The sequence below is a fragment of the Botryllus schlosseri genome, chromosome 6 (assembly GCF_051294905.1).
Source record: "Botryllus schlosseri isolate E-star chromosome 6, Bs_hap1, whole genome shotgun sequence".
NCBI lineage: Eukaryota > Metazoa > Chordata > Ascidiacea > Stolidobranchia > Styelidae > Botryllus > Botryllus schlosseri.
In genome coordinates, this window is record NC_137241.1 from 17727130 (window position 1) to 17746341 (window position 19212).

At 41.4% G+C, this 19212-nt stretch overlaps 1 protein-coding gene and 1 pseudogene across 2 annotated transcripts in view; both read left to right on the plus strand.

Annotated features, from left to right (window-relative positions):
- LOC145441288 (ammonium transporter Rh type B-like) overlaps positions 1–18622 on the plus strand; it is a 40921-nt gene extending 22299 nt beyond the window's left edge. The window contains exon 10 of the transcript XR_013915789.1: positions 18506–18622. The gene's annotated coding sequence lies outside the window, so the exon portion shown is untranslated. The remainder of the gene's footprint in view (positions 1–18505) is intronic.
- On the plus strand, positions 7154–18622 carry LOC145440152 (ammonium transporter Rh type B-like; annotated as a pseudogene). The gene is made up of 7 exons (XR_013915443.1): positions 7154–7300; positions 7360–7504; positions 7570–7739; positions 7806–7941; positions 10658–10801; positions 10922–11104; positions 18357–18622. The product of XR_013915443.1 is annotated as an ammonium transporter Rh type B-like (transcript).
- Positions 18623–19212: the final 590 nt, after the last annotated feature.

Genomic DNA, 19212 nt, shown 5'->3' on the forward strand with positions numbered 1-19212 from the left:
TGAGGTACAGTTTTTCTTTCACATTATCAGGTGGTTGAGAAAAAAGGTCAGCTTTCCTGGTCAGCTCCCGAAAGAGCCGCCGGAGCGTTACTACTATGAGAGAAGTTTTGGATTAATTACAAATACAGATTTTCGAATTATACCGGCTACCTCATGATATCGGTATATTGTGTAAAAATATGATTCATAGCAAAATCGGCTCAATTCCATCTAGAAAAAGCGAATTCATTAGAGTGGAATATTTTGGATATGAAAAAATAGTCGGCTTACTACTAGTATGTAATTATATTATATGAAAGAATTTCACACTAAAAACACTCCATTTATTTTCAAAAACAAATTTTTCTCCTCTCATATCATTGATTCAACTTTTTAAAATCAAGCCAGATTCAGTGTTCTTTTTATGCAACATAACAATTTTATCAAGTAGCCCCCTAGTAAAATAAAAAAGAAGTTACTTTTGAACAGCCCTATTGTACAAACATTAACACAACATCAGCCATTCATTATTACTCACGTGCACAATGCACATACCTAACGAAACGTCAAATGGACGGGGGTATTGTGTGTTTTCACAGACAGCAGATCAAATCATTGAGTTACACTTCAAAAATGCTAAAGTGGAAAGCAGATCCTCATATATGTTATAGCGGCATGGCCTTGGAATAAATCCGAATCTAATGAATTCACGTTCCACTGGTGCACTAGATACAGGAATTGACAAGCATTTTTGAACCACATTGAAGAGCATTAGATACACATTCTTTCTAGTCTCTCAAAAATGCAAAGAATCATCGCCTTCAAATCTAGACATGAGCTTATCAGTCTCTTCCAAGTACTTCACCATCTGAGTCATTTTATTGGCCCTAATTGAACTTCGCTTCGATTGTTTGTATAATTGAAACGTCTTGAGTACTTTGATTGCGGAGGATCTATTACCTCTTCGTCACAGGATGATTTTGTACAATGCATTGCTACTATATGTACCATTGTCTGTTGTTTTTACGGCGGCATATCCGATATCAGACGAGTGCAACGAAAACAGCGGTGACAAATAGCGATGTCGGCAGAATTCATCAGATGCGTGGATCTAGCCATTACGATTGGCAAATTTCTTCATCTTCAAGTCATATAAAATAAGCCGAGTCAATGACTTGGGTCGAGTCATGCGTAATGACTCGAGTACAAGTCGAGTCAATCCAAATATTGACTCGAGTCGAGTCGAGTCATTTTCCCATTTCAAGAAAATGACTCGAGTCAAGTCCAGTCACAAAAAAATCGTGACTCGAGTCATTACAACCCTGCTTACCTGCGAGCTTCTTTTAGGCTCATTGTTTTCTTTTATCAATAATAATCTATAGAATGTAGGGCGGGGCAAAAACGAGTTCCTGAGTGATTCGACTCTGAGTCACGTAATATGCTTCGAGTCGAGTAATCGAGTATCACTCATTATGACGTCATAACAGAATGTAATATGTCGAAGTTCAAATATGTACCTTTTATGCGACCACAAAGAATATAATGCCTGTTATCCATCACATTGGAGATACTTTGTTTTTTTTCCGACCATACCGATTTCATTGCACTTGGTGACAATGTTGTGGGATGATCATGACTTCGGAAATGTGTCATTTCCAGTACCGTTCGTAGCTTTGTACCATGTGTTTCGTAAGCTACGATAAGACCAATCAAGGTTTCAAGGCTTCAACAGTGAAAATTAGTATCGAAACTCTAATTCACGTAGATAAATTGACTTTCAGTGGCGAGGGGCGTATAGTTTAAGTATACTCGAAAAAATTGTTTTTGGCTAATCGACTCCAATCATTGAAATTAATACTCGATTCAGATTCGAGTACTCGAATCAGTGTGCCCAGCCCTAAGAATGAGACACTATCACGGAGCATTTTTAAGATTTTTTTAATTATGGACAACCCTATAATGCTGATCAGACATGGGGTGATTACTTCACGAATGTAATCGATTGCGATTACGATTACTTGTGAATCCCGTGATTACGATTACGATTACGATTACAGCAAAGTCAGGAAGTAGTCGATTACGATTACCATTGCATTTCAAAAGTAATCACGATTACTCACGATTACATTTGTTTTGCTTCTTAGAACTAATCTCAGAAGAGATATTGGAAGACAATATAAGGCTTGCGATGAAAAGGTCTAATGAGATAACAACTTTCTTTATAAATCATACGTCTTTTGCTTGTTACGTCATAATGTACCCATTGCCCAACTCTACGCAGGACTATTCGTTGCACCCAACGATTTGCATTCTTGCCAGGTCCGTAACTGCCACACCCCAAACTTCCCAATAGGACCGGGAGCGAGCTCTAAGGGGACTCAAAAGTGTTTCGGAAATCAACATAAATGATTATAGAGTTTTTTCAAGAGAGTTAATTACCTTGAAAATTTTCTTCGAGCTTCGGGATTTAATGTCTCTAAATAGCTTGATTTTGAAATGCTTACCTCTCCCGCTCAAGAAAAAAAGCAAGCATAATTTATAGGAATAGGTATTTCGGTGGCGGTTATTGCTCCGCCCCGACACACCAAAAGACGTATGCAATTTCGGCCAACATGCAGCTCCACAAAGTGTGCAACCAAAGAATACCTTTGTGACAAAACTTTTGGTATGTGTCCGTTGTCAGTTGCCGCGCTCTGTGGGCGTGACGAATAGTCCGGTCCTTCCAATCTGAGCCACAACAATGCAAATGCCACCCGGGGCACTCGCAGAGGAATGAAGACATGACAATTTGTGTGTGCGTCTCACGAAAGTTTTTTTTAGTCTGCTACGCTTGGGCAACTACAGTATCTTTTGATTAAATATAAAAGACGGTAACGAATCAACAATACATAAAATAAAGTGATTATCACAACATACTAGATGCTATAATTATGAATTACGTGCCCCCAGCTCTACCGGTAAATCTGAATGAATAGCAATATAATGCAATCACCAATATTATTAATGAAATTCAGTCATCAACTTGAAAACTGACCACCCTATGGGGCCCCAATACCCAGGATTGTAATGACTCAAGTCATGACTCGACTCGAGTCGCGATGTTTTGGTGACTAGACTTGACTCGAGTCATTTTTCAAATGCGTAAATTGACTCGACTCGAGTCAATTTTTGTATTGACTCGACTTGTACTCGAGTCATTTTGCATGACTCGAACCAAGTCATATGACTCGAGACTAGAACGGCCAAGACAGACATTCCACGTAACTTCGAAGAATAGTAAAGTTACCACATTATTTGTACTTCGTCTATCAGTCCTGATACTTGGAAATAGGGCCATAAACTGTGAAAACTGATGAAAATCACTATATTATGAATACGAGCCATTCTATATCACTCGAGCAGAGTTGAAAAAAAGGGGGTTGAACCGGATTGATCGAAAAACTGATCTGTGAACATAACGACTTGGCATCGTACACGAGTCAAACACTATGACTCGGACTCGTCCCTATACTAGCTGACTTGGACTCGGACTTGACTCGGGGGTGAATTGAAAATGACTCGACTTGACTCGAGTCAAAACTATAAAAGTGCGATTGACTCATGACTCGGAATATTGTGACTTGGTTACAACTAGCGTTGGGACCCCGGGAAATCCCGATCCCAGGATCCCGGGATTTGAAGCAATCACGATCCCGGGATTAGCCCCAATGAAATCCCGGGATTTGTGAACAGCAATTACCAGGGCTTACGTAGCGTCATGTGTCATTTTTTGGTAATAAAGCATTGTCAAAAACTAGACAGGTTGTCTAAAACATTGTTTCTTAACCTTACGTCCCTACAGCGCCCCTTTACGAAAATGGCCTACGTCTGGCGCCCCCGCCCATATTTTAAGGATATTTCGCCAACAAATTACGAAACCGTATAAGTGATGATACTCTGTATCAGTGGTTCCTAACCAATTTGAATGTCGGAGCCGCATTTCAAACTTCATAGTATTCTAGCATTGGTAGACGCAGATTGGCAAGTGCTATGCATTGAAATAAATTGAAAATGCATAACATTACTCAACATACTATTTTGATTTTTGTTGTTATGTGATAACTCTTCATACATTCCAGCACTTGATACACAAGTTCGCGGAGGATTATTCTATGAAAAATATTGGACTTATTGCAATTTATACTTGACTATGAGCCGTTATTTTAATGTTAGTGAAATTGTGTCGTAATTAGAGCCCGACCGATATTGGATTTCTGAGCCGATACCGATAAGACCGATACTCAGTACCTCCACCGATAACCCCAATATATTCAGCCGATATTCAAAAGATATGGAATTTAGCTCAAGGCCCATATCTAACACCTCAGAGCATTTATTTCAACAACTTTACAGCCATTGATATGCTTGAACATGAAATAAATGATCAAGTAACTATAAAAATATATCAAAAGCACCAATCCAGCAGTTGCAGATTACAGTTCACGAAGCACAATTTCTCGGCCCTTTCTCCAAGGAGTGAACTTCTGTGGTCTTCCATAGATGATGTATGTAGTACTAAACACAGTGAGCAGTCTTTCACTTGGTACCATAGGTAGGGGCACAGCAAGAATTGGAAATCTTTCTTCATTTCGGTTTCACCGCTCCCTTGTAGGGGATCTTTCCTTCAATGGTTTCACCAAATATTGATTTTTATATTGATATTCTTCTCGCAATGCACCTGGATCCTTCAGCACATCATTAACAAATAGCTGAAGAGAATGTGCATAACAACTCAAATTTTCCACGTCTGCAACTGCTCCACCCATCCCCCTTGGGCCTTGACCATGACCAGCAGTTCAACAATCCATCGATCACTATTTTACGCTCTTTTGTCAGAATTGGCCAATGTCATCATGGAATCAAAAATGTTCGTATCAATTATTGACTTTACTCCACGTTTGCTTGATTTTCTTGCCCTCTATGCTCGCATATTTCCCATCATGGTGGCCCCGCAGCCGCAGGCCTCAGTCAGACGACTTCATACATTACTGGTATAATTAGCTCTGTTGGTACCGAACCGAGAAATGTTTCGACGCGACGATTTTCTCTGTCATTACGAGGGTCAGTCCAGCATGATTGGAGTTCTCATTACTCTTACTGATTGAAATCTTCTGCAGACAAATATTCAACTATCCATCCAGCTGCTCCGTCTTTGGTGATCGATTACTGCAGGGCGATTCCCACGAAGTCAGTGGGGCATAACGGTGGTTAGTTATCTATAATATATAGAGAGGTCTACGAGCAGCAGAACTCAAGATATGTCGTTGTCTGACGGGTATTCCTCCGTGCGTTTGACGCTATAGTCTGCGAGAATTCTGTTTCTCTGTTTTCAGAAGCGGCCTTGGACGGCTTTAGAGATATTTAATATTCCTCATTTCAGCATTCATATACAAAAATTGCCTATAACTATATATAGAAACAAACAACAACGGTCGTCCATTATATTTTGTGGCATATTTAGAGGTCACTCAGAGCCGCAAGAAGGCTACCTTGGAGCCGCGGTTGGGAATCATTATTACAAGGAATAAAGGTTATTTATGTAGCTTGCATTATGCGTATTTTACTAGTTTGCCAATCCCGGGAAATCCCGGGATTGAGAAGCGAAAATCCCGGGAAATCCCGATCCCGGGATTTCAAATTCGATCCCGAAGTCCCAACCCTAGTTACAACCCTTCCAATACCAACGTTGGGAGTGGGTGACGAATTGCTGTTTTGGTCCTGATTGTGCCTACAACCCACGCTAACATGGTGTATAAGCGGATGGCCATGGCGACAGGTATAAATCTCGAGTGAAGAATTATGAAATAACGATTGGCGGCCGTTTCAAGTAGAGTCATATGAGAATAAGATAAAGTGAACTTAAAATTCAACCTTACGCTTAATACAGATACTGAAAGCTGCCGTTACGAGAAACAGCAAAGAACGGGTCGGTTATGATATATATCAGCAGCTGTTTATTTTACCCATCCTAATATTTTATTTGAGTACAAAATTGCAAATCTTTGTCCGGTGTACGTACAATACATACGTATACTACATAGATAGGCCCACTGCTCACCAAACAGCAACGGTCAAACTGCGTTTAACTAAGCATAACCAAACATAAATACATAAGTTACTATTTGAAACTAGGCAGAGTGGTGATTATTATCTTGCTGCGAGGTAGTGGCGTCTGGAGTGTATTGATAACCTGATATACAGCATGGCTTACACTGTTTTAACAATAGCACAACAATGACCATCGAATATATATTTACTACGTGTGGATAGGCTACTTCTTACGCAAGGACGAGCAAAGCTAATACTTCTGACGTAATAATGAGCAGTGGCATAACATCTCTTCCTTGTTCACGAATGTTCGGTAATGTCATATTCATTGTACGAATAAAAAGTAATCATTCTTTCACAAAGAAATCGATTAGATATGTGAAAGTAGTCGATAACGATTACGATTACTTTGGATTTTTTCGAATGTAATCGATTGCGATTACGATTACTTGGAAATGCTGTAATCGTCGTAATCGATTACGATTGGGGATTACTAATCGCGATTACCCCATGTCTGATGCTGATTCATGTCAACTAATTATTCCATCATGGAATGCTATTATCTTCGCCGAAGCCGTATCAGCTAGTGAAGAATAGTGATGTTGGGCAACTAACAACAACAACAACAACAATACTTTTAAAGTGCCATCAATTTCACCATTCAAAATGCTTACGAAATCTTAAATCAGGTCGCGGGCCGCAAAATATGACCTGGCGGGCCGCGTGTTGGTGACCCCTGTTCTAGCGTGAGAATCGCACTTCTTGTAGGCGTCATTGGTTATTGTGCATTGGTCACTGATATACCGGCCTGATATGCCTTTCACAGTGTTTCAAGACGTACACGTCATGATATTTGCTGGGTTCAGTTTTCTAATGACCTTCCTAAAACGGTACAGCTACGGCGCAGTCGGATTCAACCTGTTAATCGCCGCTTTCGTCATCCAATGGGCTATTTGGAAGAGAGGTTCGCTCCACGCAACGGGGCAAATTCATGTCACCGTAGACACGTAAGTGTAAATACGGTTTGTGCTATAGTGCTATCATATTGACGTGCGCTGAACAGTGAACATCGATTCACTCTTGCATAATGAATGCTGATTTCGCCGCCGGTACTGTGTTAATCTCGTTTGGAGCCGTGCTTGGCATGTTGAGCCCCTTCCAATTATCGGCTATGGCATTGCTGGAGGCCGTAGTTTACGCTCTCAGTGAATGGGTTCTAGCGGACATTCTTGAGGTACGTGTCGATCCAAGCAAAGCCTGTACTCGGCTTCAAACATCGCGCGTTTTCGATAGATCAACGACATTGGCAAGACTCTAATTATTCATACATTCGGCGCGTATTGCGGCCTGGCGGTCTTGTTAATGCAATGGCGAAAAGGGCTGACGGAAAACCCGAAAGAGGGATCTGTGTACCATTCGGATATTTTCGCAATGATTGGTAAGATCATGCAAATGGACTGTTCATCGCCGTTCCCGATATATTCAGTGGTGTTATGTTGACAGGTACTCTTTTCTTGTGGCTCTTTTGGCCAAGTTTTAACGGGGCGTTGGCGGCATCTACTCCGTCCATCGCTCAGAGATGTATTGCCAACACAATGTACTCCATCGTGGGATCAACGATGGCCTCTTTCGCCCTATCCTCGATTGTCAACAAGGAAAATAAGCTTGAAATGGTAGATTCTTATGAATAGCTGTATGTTCTATTTTAAAATGATATATAATGCTTCAATGCGCAATAGGTTCATATACAGAATGCAACTCTTGCTGGTGGCGTAGCGGCTGGCGCGGTGGCCAATCTCTACATATCTCCGATGGGCTTTGATGATCGGAACGGCTGCTGGGATTCTCTCTGTCGTTGGCTACAAATATATTACTGTTTGTATCCAAATCCGAAACTATTTTTGTCATCCTCGATGTAATGCGGATTATAATTGTCGCGCTCTTTTCGCATATAAACACCGCTTAGATTCCGCACATAAACGACATTCTATTCATGCTTAGGCATGGGCACAATACTATTGCGGCACCAGTGCAGGAAGGAATTGGGTGATTACGATCGTAATTGATAGTGTCAAAAGCAATCGCTTTGGTTTTCTTGTACCGTCACGATAACACTTTGATGATTTTGAATAACTTTTTCTGTGATGCTATCGATGATGCCCTCATTTGGGCAATTAGTCCCTTCGGTGAACTGGAAATGAGAGGCGATACTCCACTCTTGGTCGCGGAGGGTGAAATCTCGCAACCTTTACTCTATATTATGCAATGACTGGCAGCATTTGCAATACACTTGCGGTCCAGCGGCCGATAATAGGAAACTTTATCCCCGGGTCGCTAAACCTGACCTTCGTTTGCGTTGGCTGAGCTATTCTGGGAAATATAGCCTGAAATATACACCATCCCTCCACAGTGCGAAGCCGCGATCAACAAATATTACGTAACTTTCAATACTGGAGACAAAGGGGTTCCTAGAAGAATTGTTCAAGTGGATCGAATTATATAACCAGTTCGTCGTCACATGGTGATTCTGGTATATCCTCAGTTGCCGGTATATAGATCGTGACAATTTTAGTAACGAGGTGTTATTGATAAAATCCATCGAGTTCCAGCTATTCTGCGAGATTTCTCTGTGATCACGATGGCAATGATTGTACTGTCAAAAGCAATAATAATCGTCATTCTTGGCTTCACTCTATATTCGCGAGGATGAAATTTTAATTTAATTTAATTTTAATCACATGTCCTTTAATATTATCTTCGTTTACTTTTCATTCAGTGTACATGCCTCCTTTTTATATCGCCTAGGCCAGGTTGGTATCGGATTTCGAAGACTAATCCAAGTCGTTTCGACACCTTCCTATCTTTCATTAAATCGCAGTCTTGTGGTGTGTTGAAATGATGAAATTATTAGCAATGAATTGAATTGAATTGAATAATTTTGGCTGTAATTTTTTTTAACGTGACGCTGCCGAGGATGCCCGCATTTGTGCGATTACCCCTGCTAGTCGAATTTCTTTGGGGAATACAAAGTGACAGGCGACACTAGGCCTCAAGGGGCAAATACATCTCTTGATTATTACGCAATAACTGGCAGCAATTGTCATTTACTTGATGCTGGCAGCTGCGGAATTTTATGAAACTTTGTCCTCGGCTCCGCTGATCCTAATCTTCGTTGGCTTGATCTTCGTTGTCTAACTTGTTTTGAGAAATATCACCAGATATGTGCAATGTGCACGATTCCGGCTGGGTTGAAAGCCGCAATCAACAAGAATTACGCCCTTATTAAAAATCCTTCACGTTGTGGTCAGTTGCACTGTGTATACCGCGACGATTTTTAACAGTGCGATGTTATCGACAAAATTCGCCGAGTTACAGCGATGCAAAATGCGTGCTTCTCGGTAATATAGATACAAAACATTTAACCAATACTGTTCAGATTTCCGAGAGTACATTGCGGTCTCAAAAGGCAACTATAAATCGGGTAGAATTCTTGGATTCACCGACATGCACCACATGTAACAAAGAGGGAAATGTCTCGCATTTTGAAATGGCATGCATGAAACGCTAGCTACAAATGACATCATCGAGAAAAGCGGTCACAAAATTTGACATAATTGACTGCGACATTGATATTAACTCATAAGCTAGTCATCTGTAACGTGATTGGATTTGCCATCTCAACAAAGCTAGCAATTCGTATTGGATGGTGAATGGTGATGTACGTGTGGTGACCTGGCAAACATGACCTCTACACTGGCATAGCTAAACAATTGATATTCATCAATTGCCATTACGCCAACAACTGAAGTTCACACCACATAAAAGATCATCCCTTTAATGCCTTCTCGTCCTGATCAAATACACAAATAGTTTTCCGTGGATTTATAGCAGGGGTCGCCAACTCAAACCAGGTTGCGAGCCGCATTAATTCAATATCGAGATAAAATAGACCATACATTTTGACAACCACGTTTTAGAACTTTGCGACAGTACAACGCTGTGCTCTCTAAAATGGGCGATGGGCATATTTACTACAAAAGAAGGAATATTTTATTGAGGAAATGCAAACACAGCTAAAATATCGTGATCATCGATTTCAGTTTACTTTGAACTCGGAACCGCGCACGAACTGGCAACGCTTTTCAGCGACTAAGTAATCGATATCGAGGCTCGCGAGACACGGTTCTTAGCTGCTTGTAAAGCGTCATCTTGTGGGTAGCCCTAAGCGGTTTTCTAAGCGTCACGGTCTTAGCAGTGTTTGAGCCGTTGCACGTCAAGGTAATATGCCAAATGCCCATTGCCCATTCATATCAGCTGATTCTCCCTCTGCCTGGAACCTAGCTGGAATGCTGTTTCCATCGCCAAAGCCATTTCAACTAGTGAGGAATAGTGATTTTGGGCGCAGGAGAATATTTTGTTTTGAACCCACAGCAACAATATCTTGAAACTGAAGTTAATTTCAGCATTCTAACAGGATAGCGTTCTTCCGCAATGTCTAATCAGATCGCGGGACGCAAAATATGACTTCGCGGGCGCGTGTTGGTTATTGCTGCTTTGATAAACCACGAAAAGCCAGTTTTTTTCATTCTAGCCGACTTTGACGAGGGCTATCAAACTCCACGACACGTGCGGAGTCCATAACCTCCACGGCATGCCTGGGATTCTATCTGCATTCGTCGCTGTCGCCGTCGCAAGACTGAGCAGTGAGCACGACTTCAACGATACCCGAGCACGAGTGAGTTGGTACTTGATCGACAATATTTTTCACAAATTATACGTTTAGCAATTAGCATCAGGCTATCACATGCGCCTTTCAAGCCAACCATGCAATATCAATGTATTAAGAATTGAAAAGATCTACCCCAGCGTAGCGGTGGACGGAGATTGCCAACACCAAGCAAACATGCAAATGGCTGGTGTGGCGGTGACGCTCGGTACGTCGATAGTAGGGGGAATTCTGACAGGACTGTTGCTTCGCGCGCCAATTATCGCTGCGACGAAAGAGGAGTATTTGTTCGGCGACAAGAAATATTGGATAGTAAGTAGAAAGAGTCCCGGTGCAACGCAGGATTCAAATGATTCATTGTACATTGCAATCGCATGGCACAACATGAAATTGATGTTATTACAGTTCTCGCGGCGAAAATGTTAATCATGACGGTCTTCTCGAATCAGACAGGAGTAACGATATGACCATTGATTAATCACGAGGCAATATTATAAGCAACTACAACAGACAAATGCTTTACGATCACAATGAACGGAACAGTCAGCACAATTCGACCGCTATTGCAACAACAAGTCGACCAATACTTCCCGCCTGCCGCGGTTACACTAACATTAATTCAATAGCTGGTACAGAACTTGAATGATTGCTTTCATCACATCATTCATTGCAAAAAGACTCGAAGAGTTATCGGCACACTAACTAAACAGATTGAAGCACACTCAATGAAACCAATATGGTAAAGTATTTGACGTAACAATCAGAATTGCGAACTATGAAATACGCATTCTAATAGTCGCAGCAACAAACATTGAAGTTGAAGTATACGGTATAAACTTTGACTACATGCTGATCTAATCAGTTTTCTGAGGTATAATAATTAGAGCTGAGCTAAATCAAGTATCTGGACCTGGACGACTCGATTTCCGAAATTCGAGTCGATGCTATATAGCAGTGGTCGGGAACCTATGGCTCGCGAACCATGTATGGCTCTTTTGGGTGTTAGGCATGGCTATTTTCCAAATATAAATTTTGTACTGAATTGATCAATATTGTAGCGACTTGTTGGTAAATTTTCATCACGGCGAGAATAATTTTTATCGTCGCAGACTAATCATGACTTTGAGAGGTAAAACAATGCTGTCATTAGGTCTAGGCCCTAGGGCAGGGGTGGGCAAACTTTTGAGCTCGCGGGCCGCATTCAACATCTGAATCCATTCGCGGGCCGCGCTATATAAAATTGGGATTACAAACCAAAACGCAATATTGGTATTTGATTATATAGTGAGGATATGGAGATACTTATTTTAGCAAACCAAGCATTGCTTTGATGATATCGTACATGCTTAAGGAACAGTGGCGAGATTTCATAGGCTGGTCGACCTCACTAACCAATTTGTCAAAACTATAGAGATGAGAGTCGGTGGTCCTGATTCTTAGACCAGGATTGAAATTTAAATCTGTCAGCAGCGATCTGTTCATAGATTTGCTAATTCCAATTTGGTTCAGTTCCAGGACACACAATGCTGACAGCATCATAACCATGTTAGCTTCAAACACGCTTCTACTGTGTGTGTATAAAATATAAATACTCTAATTCTACGCATACAGAGAACGAATCTACCTAAGACACGCGCGAATCGTTTTTTATAAGCACATCACTGAAATAATAGAAACTGGAGTGGCCAATCTGAAATCACACTCGTGATCCGAATTATGTCAATCTCGTTTAGGATTTCTGTGATTTTTAGCAGTTGAAACCTTTTAAACTGCGCAGGCTTTAATATCGGTCTGTCGCGCCAGACATTAAATATAAAAAATAACATAGGAAGTATTTACCTCAGAGCAGTGGTTCTCAAACTTTGCAAATAACACCCCCTTATGATAGTGAAAGATTTCGCGTCTCTCCTTATCACCATATCACAAAACGCACCCAGGATGCTAGCAAACCTAACGGGTAGTTTGATGGCACGGAAGGCTACGACTGTGGATGAGAGATTTTTAAATATGAAATTCAGACTAAATGCAGAGCACTAATTGCGAATTTGTTGTAAATCGCGCGGAGCGCGAAAAATTTTTTCACTTGATCTCAGCTTCGCGCCCCTCTTCAGATGCCTTCACGCCCTCAAGGGGGGCTCGCCCAAGTTTGAGAACCACGTCCTTAAAATTATCATGGTGAAATATACAAAAAACTTTAATCAAGTTCCTGCTTTAATTCGATTTTTAGTACGCATTTTAGCAATATTTTTAATAAGTTTCTTTAGACTCTCGCGGGCCGCACAGAACGGTGTTGCGGCCCGCATGCGGCCCGCGGGCCGTAGTTCGCCCACCCCTGCCCTAGGGGCACGTCGAACCCCCTATCGGCAGAATCCTCAACGTCAAGTTACTGTCGCTCCGGCGACCAATATCGCTCGCGAATTCGATGTACCCGGCTCGAAATCTTGGATTGCACGATACGTTGATTGATCAAAGAGAATGGCAGACATGGCGACGCCCAAATGCAACGCAGTTTTCAATACACATTGTCTTCCTGATCTACGGCACGAAATAAGCTGCCGTAGACGCCACATTCACCATTACAAACTCGATACAAGCAACGTCATAGCCATCCATGCTACGCTCTTGATCAGTGATTCCCAACCGCGGCCCCCAGCTAGCCTTCTTCCGGCCCCCACAAAAATATTGAGAAATCGATTTATGAAAAAATTTGCTTGGCTTGGAGTCTGGAGTTTTCAATTAGGATTGCAGGAAAGTTGTGATTAGACTGCTAAGATTAAGTCACTGCTGTTTCAATGCAATGTGCCCTAACTTTCCAGTTGAATGGGCAGTAAATATATAGATATAGGTATTGACAGGACCGTAACTGCCGCACCCCAAGCCCCCAATTGGAGGGAGCGAGCTCGAAGGGGGCCCAAAATTATTTAGTGAATTAGCATAAATTATAGAGTATTTTATGACATTTTATGCAACTTTTTCAAAGATTTTTCGCGCTGGGCGCGATTTCAAGTTTCCAAGTACCTTAATTATTCGGTACTCTTCGACAAAGATAAAATACGCAAAGATTTATAGAAGTAGGCATATCGGCGTTGACCATTACCGCGCCACGACGCACGAAGACATATAAAGTTTTAGGCCATGTAACATGCGATTCCAAGAAGCGTGCCAGAACGATCGGCAGCGAGAAACCCTTGGCCGAAAAAGACTGCCCTTACGCTGACCGAAAACTTCGTTATGTATATTGAAAATACATATTGGTGTAATTGACCATAGACGCCTAAATGACTGGCGCCGAATGTTCCTGTCTTGGCAATCTGAACGCCACGAGACAAATAGGCTACCATCCCGCAGGGAAAAATTATATGCCAGTGAAGAACTACCAATTTGAAATCGTGTGCATCTTTTAGTTTAGTATGTTCGGGCGATTCTACATTTCTTGATATAGCAGACTGGAGGTCACGAAATAACAAATAACATCATGTAGCGAAGTCGTACCAACGGGTTCGCCCGTCCGAATATGTTTAACAGTTTCCAAGACACCTCACTCAGCTCTACCGGTATATCTGATTACGTGAGCAGAGAGGACAAGTAATTGATAGCAATATATATGCAATTGCCGATCTTATTGACCTATTTTATTTTGAATTATCGAAAATTTTCGCGATCCATGCTGGCTCACTAAACGGGGATCCTGATTTCGCGGCAGAAGCGAACAAAGGCATGGGGGGTCGGTTTATCACCCTATGGGAGCTCAAGACCTAAGTGTTTTGGGGGGCCTGACGAAGTGCTGTTTCGTTCCTGCCAACAGGTATACGCCCGAAGATGTTTAATTATTATTGAGTGGTCCTACCTTTTCAAACACATCACTCACTCGGCTCAACACATCACTCCCTCGGCACAACACATCACTCACTCGGCTCAACCGGTCAATCTGATTACGTGAGCAGAGAGAGGATAAAAATTGATACATATATAGATGCAATTCCCGATTATATTGACCGATTCAATCATGAATTTTATAAATTTTTCGCGCTTCGCGCGATTAGTCGAGAGAAGCTGCGTAAAACGGACACTCGATTTAGATGATAAATAGCGGTAAATAGCCATCTAGCCTGAGGAGATCTGGGGGTGTCGAAGTTCTGTTTATCACCCTATGGGGGGCCCAAGAGAAACGTTTTTTTGGGGGGGGCTGACAAAGTGCTGTTACGGCCCTTGGTATTGATAACTAATTTACGGATAGATGTGCATGTGCAACAAGTGACTCACGATTGAATACGCCGAGATGCGTACTGCTTAGCCGGCAAAAAGCAGCATAATTTGTAGTCCTACAGCTCGCGACCCAAGCGTCCTTATAATTTGATATGTCGGTGTTTATCGAAAGCAAGTGTCGCACTGATTTCAAAAATACGAGTTGAAATCTCGCCAGGGCAATGAAACTACTCCGAAATAGCCAGCAAAGGTTGATTGTTCTGAACAACGGGAGCGCGGCAACACAATGGCCAATGGCGTCAAGCGAATGATCGGAACAATGCCAATTTACGTATTTTGGTGACTATTTTGGGCTCCTTTCATTGCCTTGGTATTCGTGCGGCCCCGGCCGTACTCTGAAATTCTAAATTTGGCCCTGCCACCGAAAAAGGTTGGGAACCACTGCTCTTGATAGTAGTACTGGCGATATAATGTAGCCGTGTAGCGCAATGTTATATGTTACTTGTTACCGCTAAATACTTTGAGTATTGAGAAGTCGATTAGTATTAAGTTTTTCGGAATGGTTACAGCTACATTCTATTAATATCGGTTATAACAAATTCTAAGCTATTTACGATGAATTGCGTTATCAATGGTGAGGCTTGGCCCATCTGTGCCTTACCTCTCGTTTCGCGAGTTATTTTCGAACAAAACATATGCAAATTGTGTGATTTTGGAACAAAAATGTTCAAAATCGTGTCATTCATGAACATCTTTAGAAAATACCACTAGTAGCCTAATTGAAGGTTTTATAATTTTTGTTCACCCATCCTGACGACAGGTGAGGTAGCCTACTGCTGCCTTCCTTGCCTCCCCTGACCCCAAGTCATTGATGAATCACACAGCTTAGAGTAGAGGGGGGGCATATATATCCTGCTGTTGTGACCATGTTTGGTTCCACCTACGCATGTGATCACTGATCATGGGTTCTCGCATTGAAAAAAAGCATCACGACGCACCTACGTTATCGTAACTTAAGTTTCGCACGCAAGGCAACCAGCATGATTAGTACGAGCTTTTACAGAGAAAATGTGGCGCACACGGTGAATCCCATGTAGTGAGTTTGAATTAGTGCTACAGTGACGTCACGAATTTTCAATTGTGACGTAACTGTTGACTGGCATGTATGGCTCTTTGGGAGTAAAAATGGAAAAAATAGGGTCAATATGGCTCTTCTGGCAAAAAAGGTTCCCGATCACTGCTATATAGTATTCGACAATCGCACATCATCCAAAATAATTTCGAATTTCTGGATCATGACTATTTCGTAGCGCATTGTGGCCGTTATTGAGGGTGACTTGACAGAAACACCACGTCATGAACAATCCTAGCCTTGTGTAACACGTTTTTCCGTGCTGAGATACTGTCAATTAATATTTCGAGGCTAAAGGTAAAAACGACAGACGACATATACAAAACAAAGCGTAAGTAAATCAGTTTGTTCACATAAACCTATTGACTGGCCGACATACTTACAGGTCGTACAAGGATATATAGAACTATCCCCGAGGTCGTCTATATCCCAAAGATTGTTGAGCGTATAAAGCAGCACATTCCGAAATTAATCCGCTCCGAAACATGCGCAAACGATAACAGGGAACTTGCACGCCGGTGTGAACATGTTCCAAAAAATGTTTATACGACGATTTCACGGCATAAAGTTCGTAGCTGGTCAGCAATTGAGTGAGAATCCTTGTGTGCAAAACTATAATTATGAGCGGCATGTTCATTGTCATTGCGAGAGGCAGATCATTGTTTTTTTGGATAGTGCTGGAAACTTCTCAGTTCACCAATCCCAGTTTATGCCATCCAAAAGATCTGCCATTTAGTTCACTTTGTTTTGTCGCCTGTCGTTTTTACTTTTAGTGTTTTTATTATTATATCGTCAACACCACAGTACACGGTATACTTCAAGTTTGGTTCTATCGTTACAATGCGAACACGGTGTTTTTTACGTTTGATACGTCATACTTTGCTATATTTGATTTCATTTTGAATATGTTTGAATCCGTTTTGTATGCTTTATAACTAGAGCAGGGCAAACTCGAGTACCACTCCTTATGACGTAACAACCGTAAGGCTGATGTGTATCTGTGATGTTTCGTATCTGCAGTACGACCAATCGAGGTTTACAGCATTGCAGAGCGGATAACAGTATCGAAACTATAATTATCGTTGATAAATGAAGTCTTAGCTGCTGGAGTGTAAAATTTCAGTACTCGAAATAATCACATCTCACTACTGGGCTCGAATCAATAGAATTATTACTCGATTCAAATTCTAGTACTCCAATCACTGTGCCCAGCCCTACCTCTCGATAATGCGCACCCAATTCGTTTTCGGATATATAACCACTGTATTCTCGCAATGGGTATTGTGAATAATTTAAGCTGTAAAATAATTAACCACATCAGCCTTACGAATCGAGCCAATATCTGAATGAACAATGAATATTTTAGCATTAGAATACTAGTAAAGGCTACCTCGTGGCATTCCGTTTCAACATCTCAAAGAATTATAGCTTCATGGTATACGACTTGAAACATTATACACCATTAAAAATCATATTTTTATACAGTTCAGGCATAATAGTTGTTTACTCGACTTTTTGGAATGTAATTATTTCAGAGGCCACTAATTAAAATCGCCATTTCGAAAAAAAATGTCCGATCAGTCGAAAACATTTCGTCAAAACGCAGCAACCGCAATTTGGATTTTGTGTCATCGCGGAAGCCCGCAGTGTACGGCGGTATTTACGACTTGAACGGTAGCTCAAATTCGCTGCTCGCGCCTCAACGCAGTCGCGTCGCATTATCTGCGTAACGATAACAATTTTTATCACCAGTTTCAAGCGCGAGGGTTCGGTCACCAGTAGTATCCGAAGGATATATTCGGCAGAGTAAAATACGTTCTCGCCCAAATTTGAGATATATTTCCTCGAAAATGACTGTCTATACGATAACATCTCGCAACAGTACGATTTTATTGCTCCACGAAGGACTCATAGACGCGGCAAAATATTTTATATATAGTTGACTTCATGTAATCATCCCCGTCTCTATTCGCACAGCTCTTGTACAGTCGTGATATGGTGCATTGTTGTGATATGCGTCACTCAAAGAGGTTTCAATAAGAAATAAATAGATGATATATTCGAGTCTTTAGTCACAAGAATGTATCCTGTTCCAGCAGATCTTCGCAATGGCCCCGTGCGTATATTAAAATCAATAGATCCCTCTTCCGAATGGATCAATAGTGCATTTATTTATTTCATTCATTTTTTTATTCATTCACGAATAATGTTGTTTTTGAACTGAAGGTGGAAGAAGAGGACAAAGATGAAACTGTTAAGCCGCTCCGCGACAACATGATCCCTCTAACATCTGCAGCAAACGGAACTCAGATAGCCGAGGAATGAAAACAGACAGAGGCATACGCTCGTGCATAATACCAATCTGCGCTAAAAAGGCAGCTTCTCGTGAAAGTCCAGATCTACTACCATCATAGACTGACATGCAAAGCCCGATATCCGTAGGGTTATGCAGCTAACAAATACAACTCAAAATAAATTTTCATACTAATGTACGCGGTAGCAGGACTCTATTGATAGATTTCTGTTTGTGATAACTTGGGACGGAGGGCATGGTTTTAGCCGATGCTTTGTCGTTGACTTAATATGTTACCGGTAGCTTCCATTGCTATATAAATCAAAAATATAACTTGAGGTACAAATCAGCAGGTTACATTTATGCCGGGTGTAGAGTTAGGGATGGGGATTACATCAGAGGCTTTTTTGGCTCAATTCCTGTGATGCGCCCAATCTGGCATTTTGCAATGTTAGAATGGCCAGGAAGGAGAATAGACTCTGCCAGAGTGCTAAGAATACTGTTCTATGTGCTGATCGCGTAGTAGTGGTACTTCTCACTTTTACAAACACCATGATCTCGATTCTAAACGCAATGCTCGGTGCCATTACACGTACAGTATTAGCACAGTTTTTATGGAGTAATTACATTGCAGTACAAAATCACTGCCCGACTTGTGTAACGGACACTATAGCTAGATATGAACGTAAACGGTGATAGTGATAGGTATTTTAGTATCACAGTTATTTTACGTGACAAAATCTCTCTAAAAGGCATCAACAGCAAACTGATCTTTTGCCGCAGGCAAGA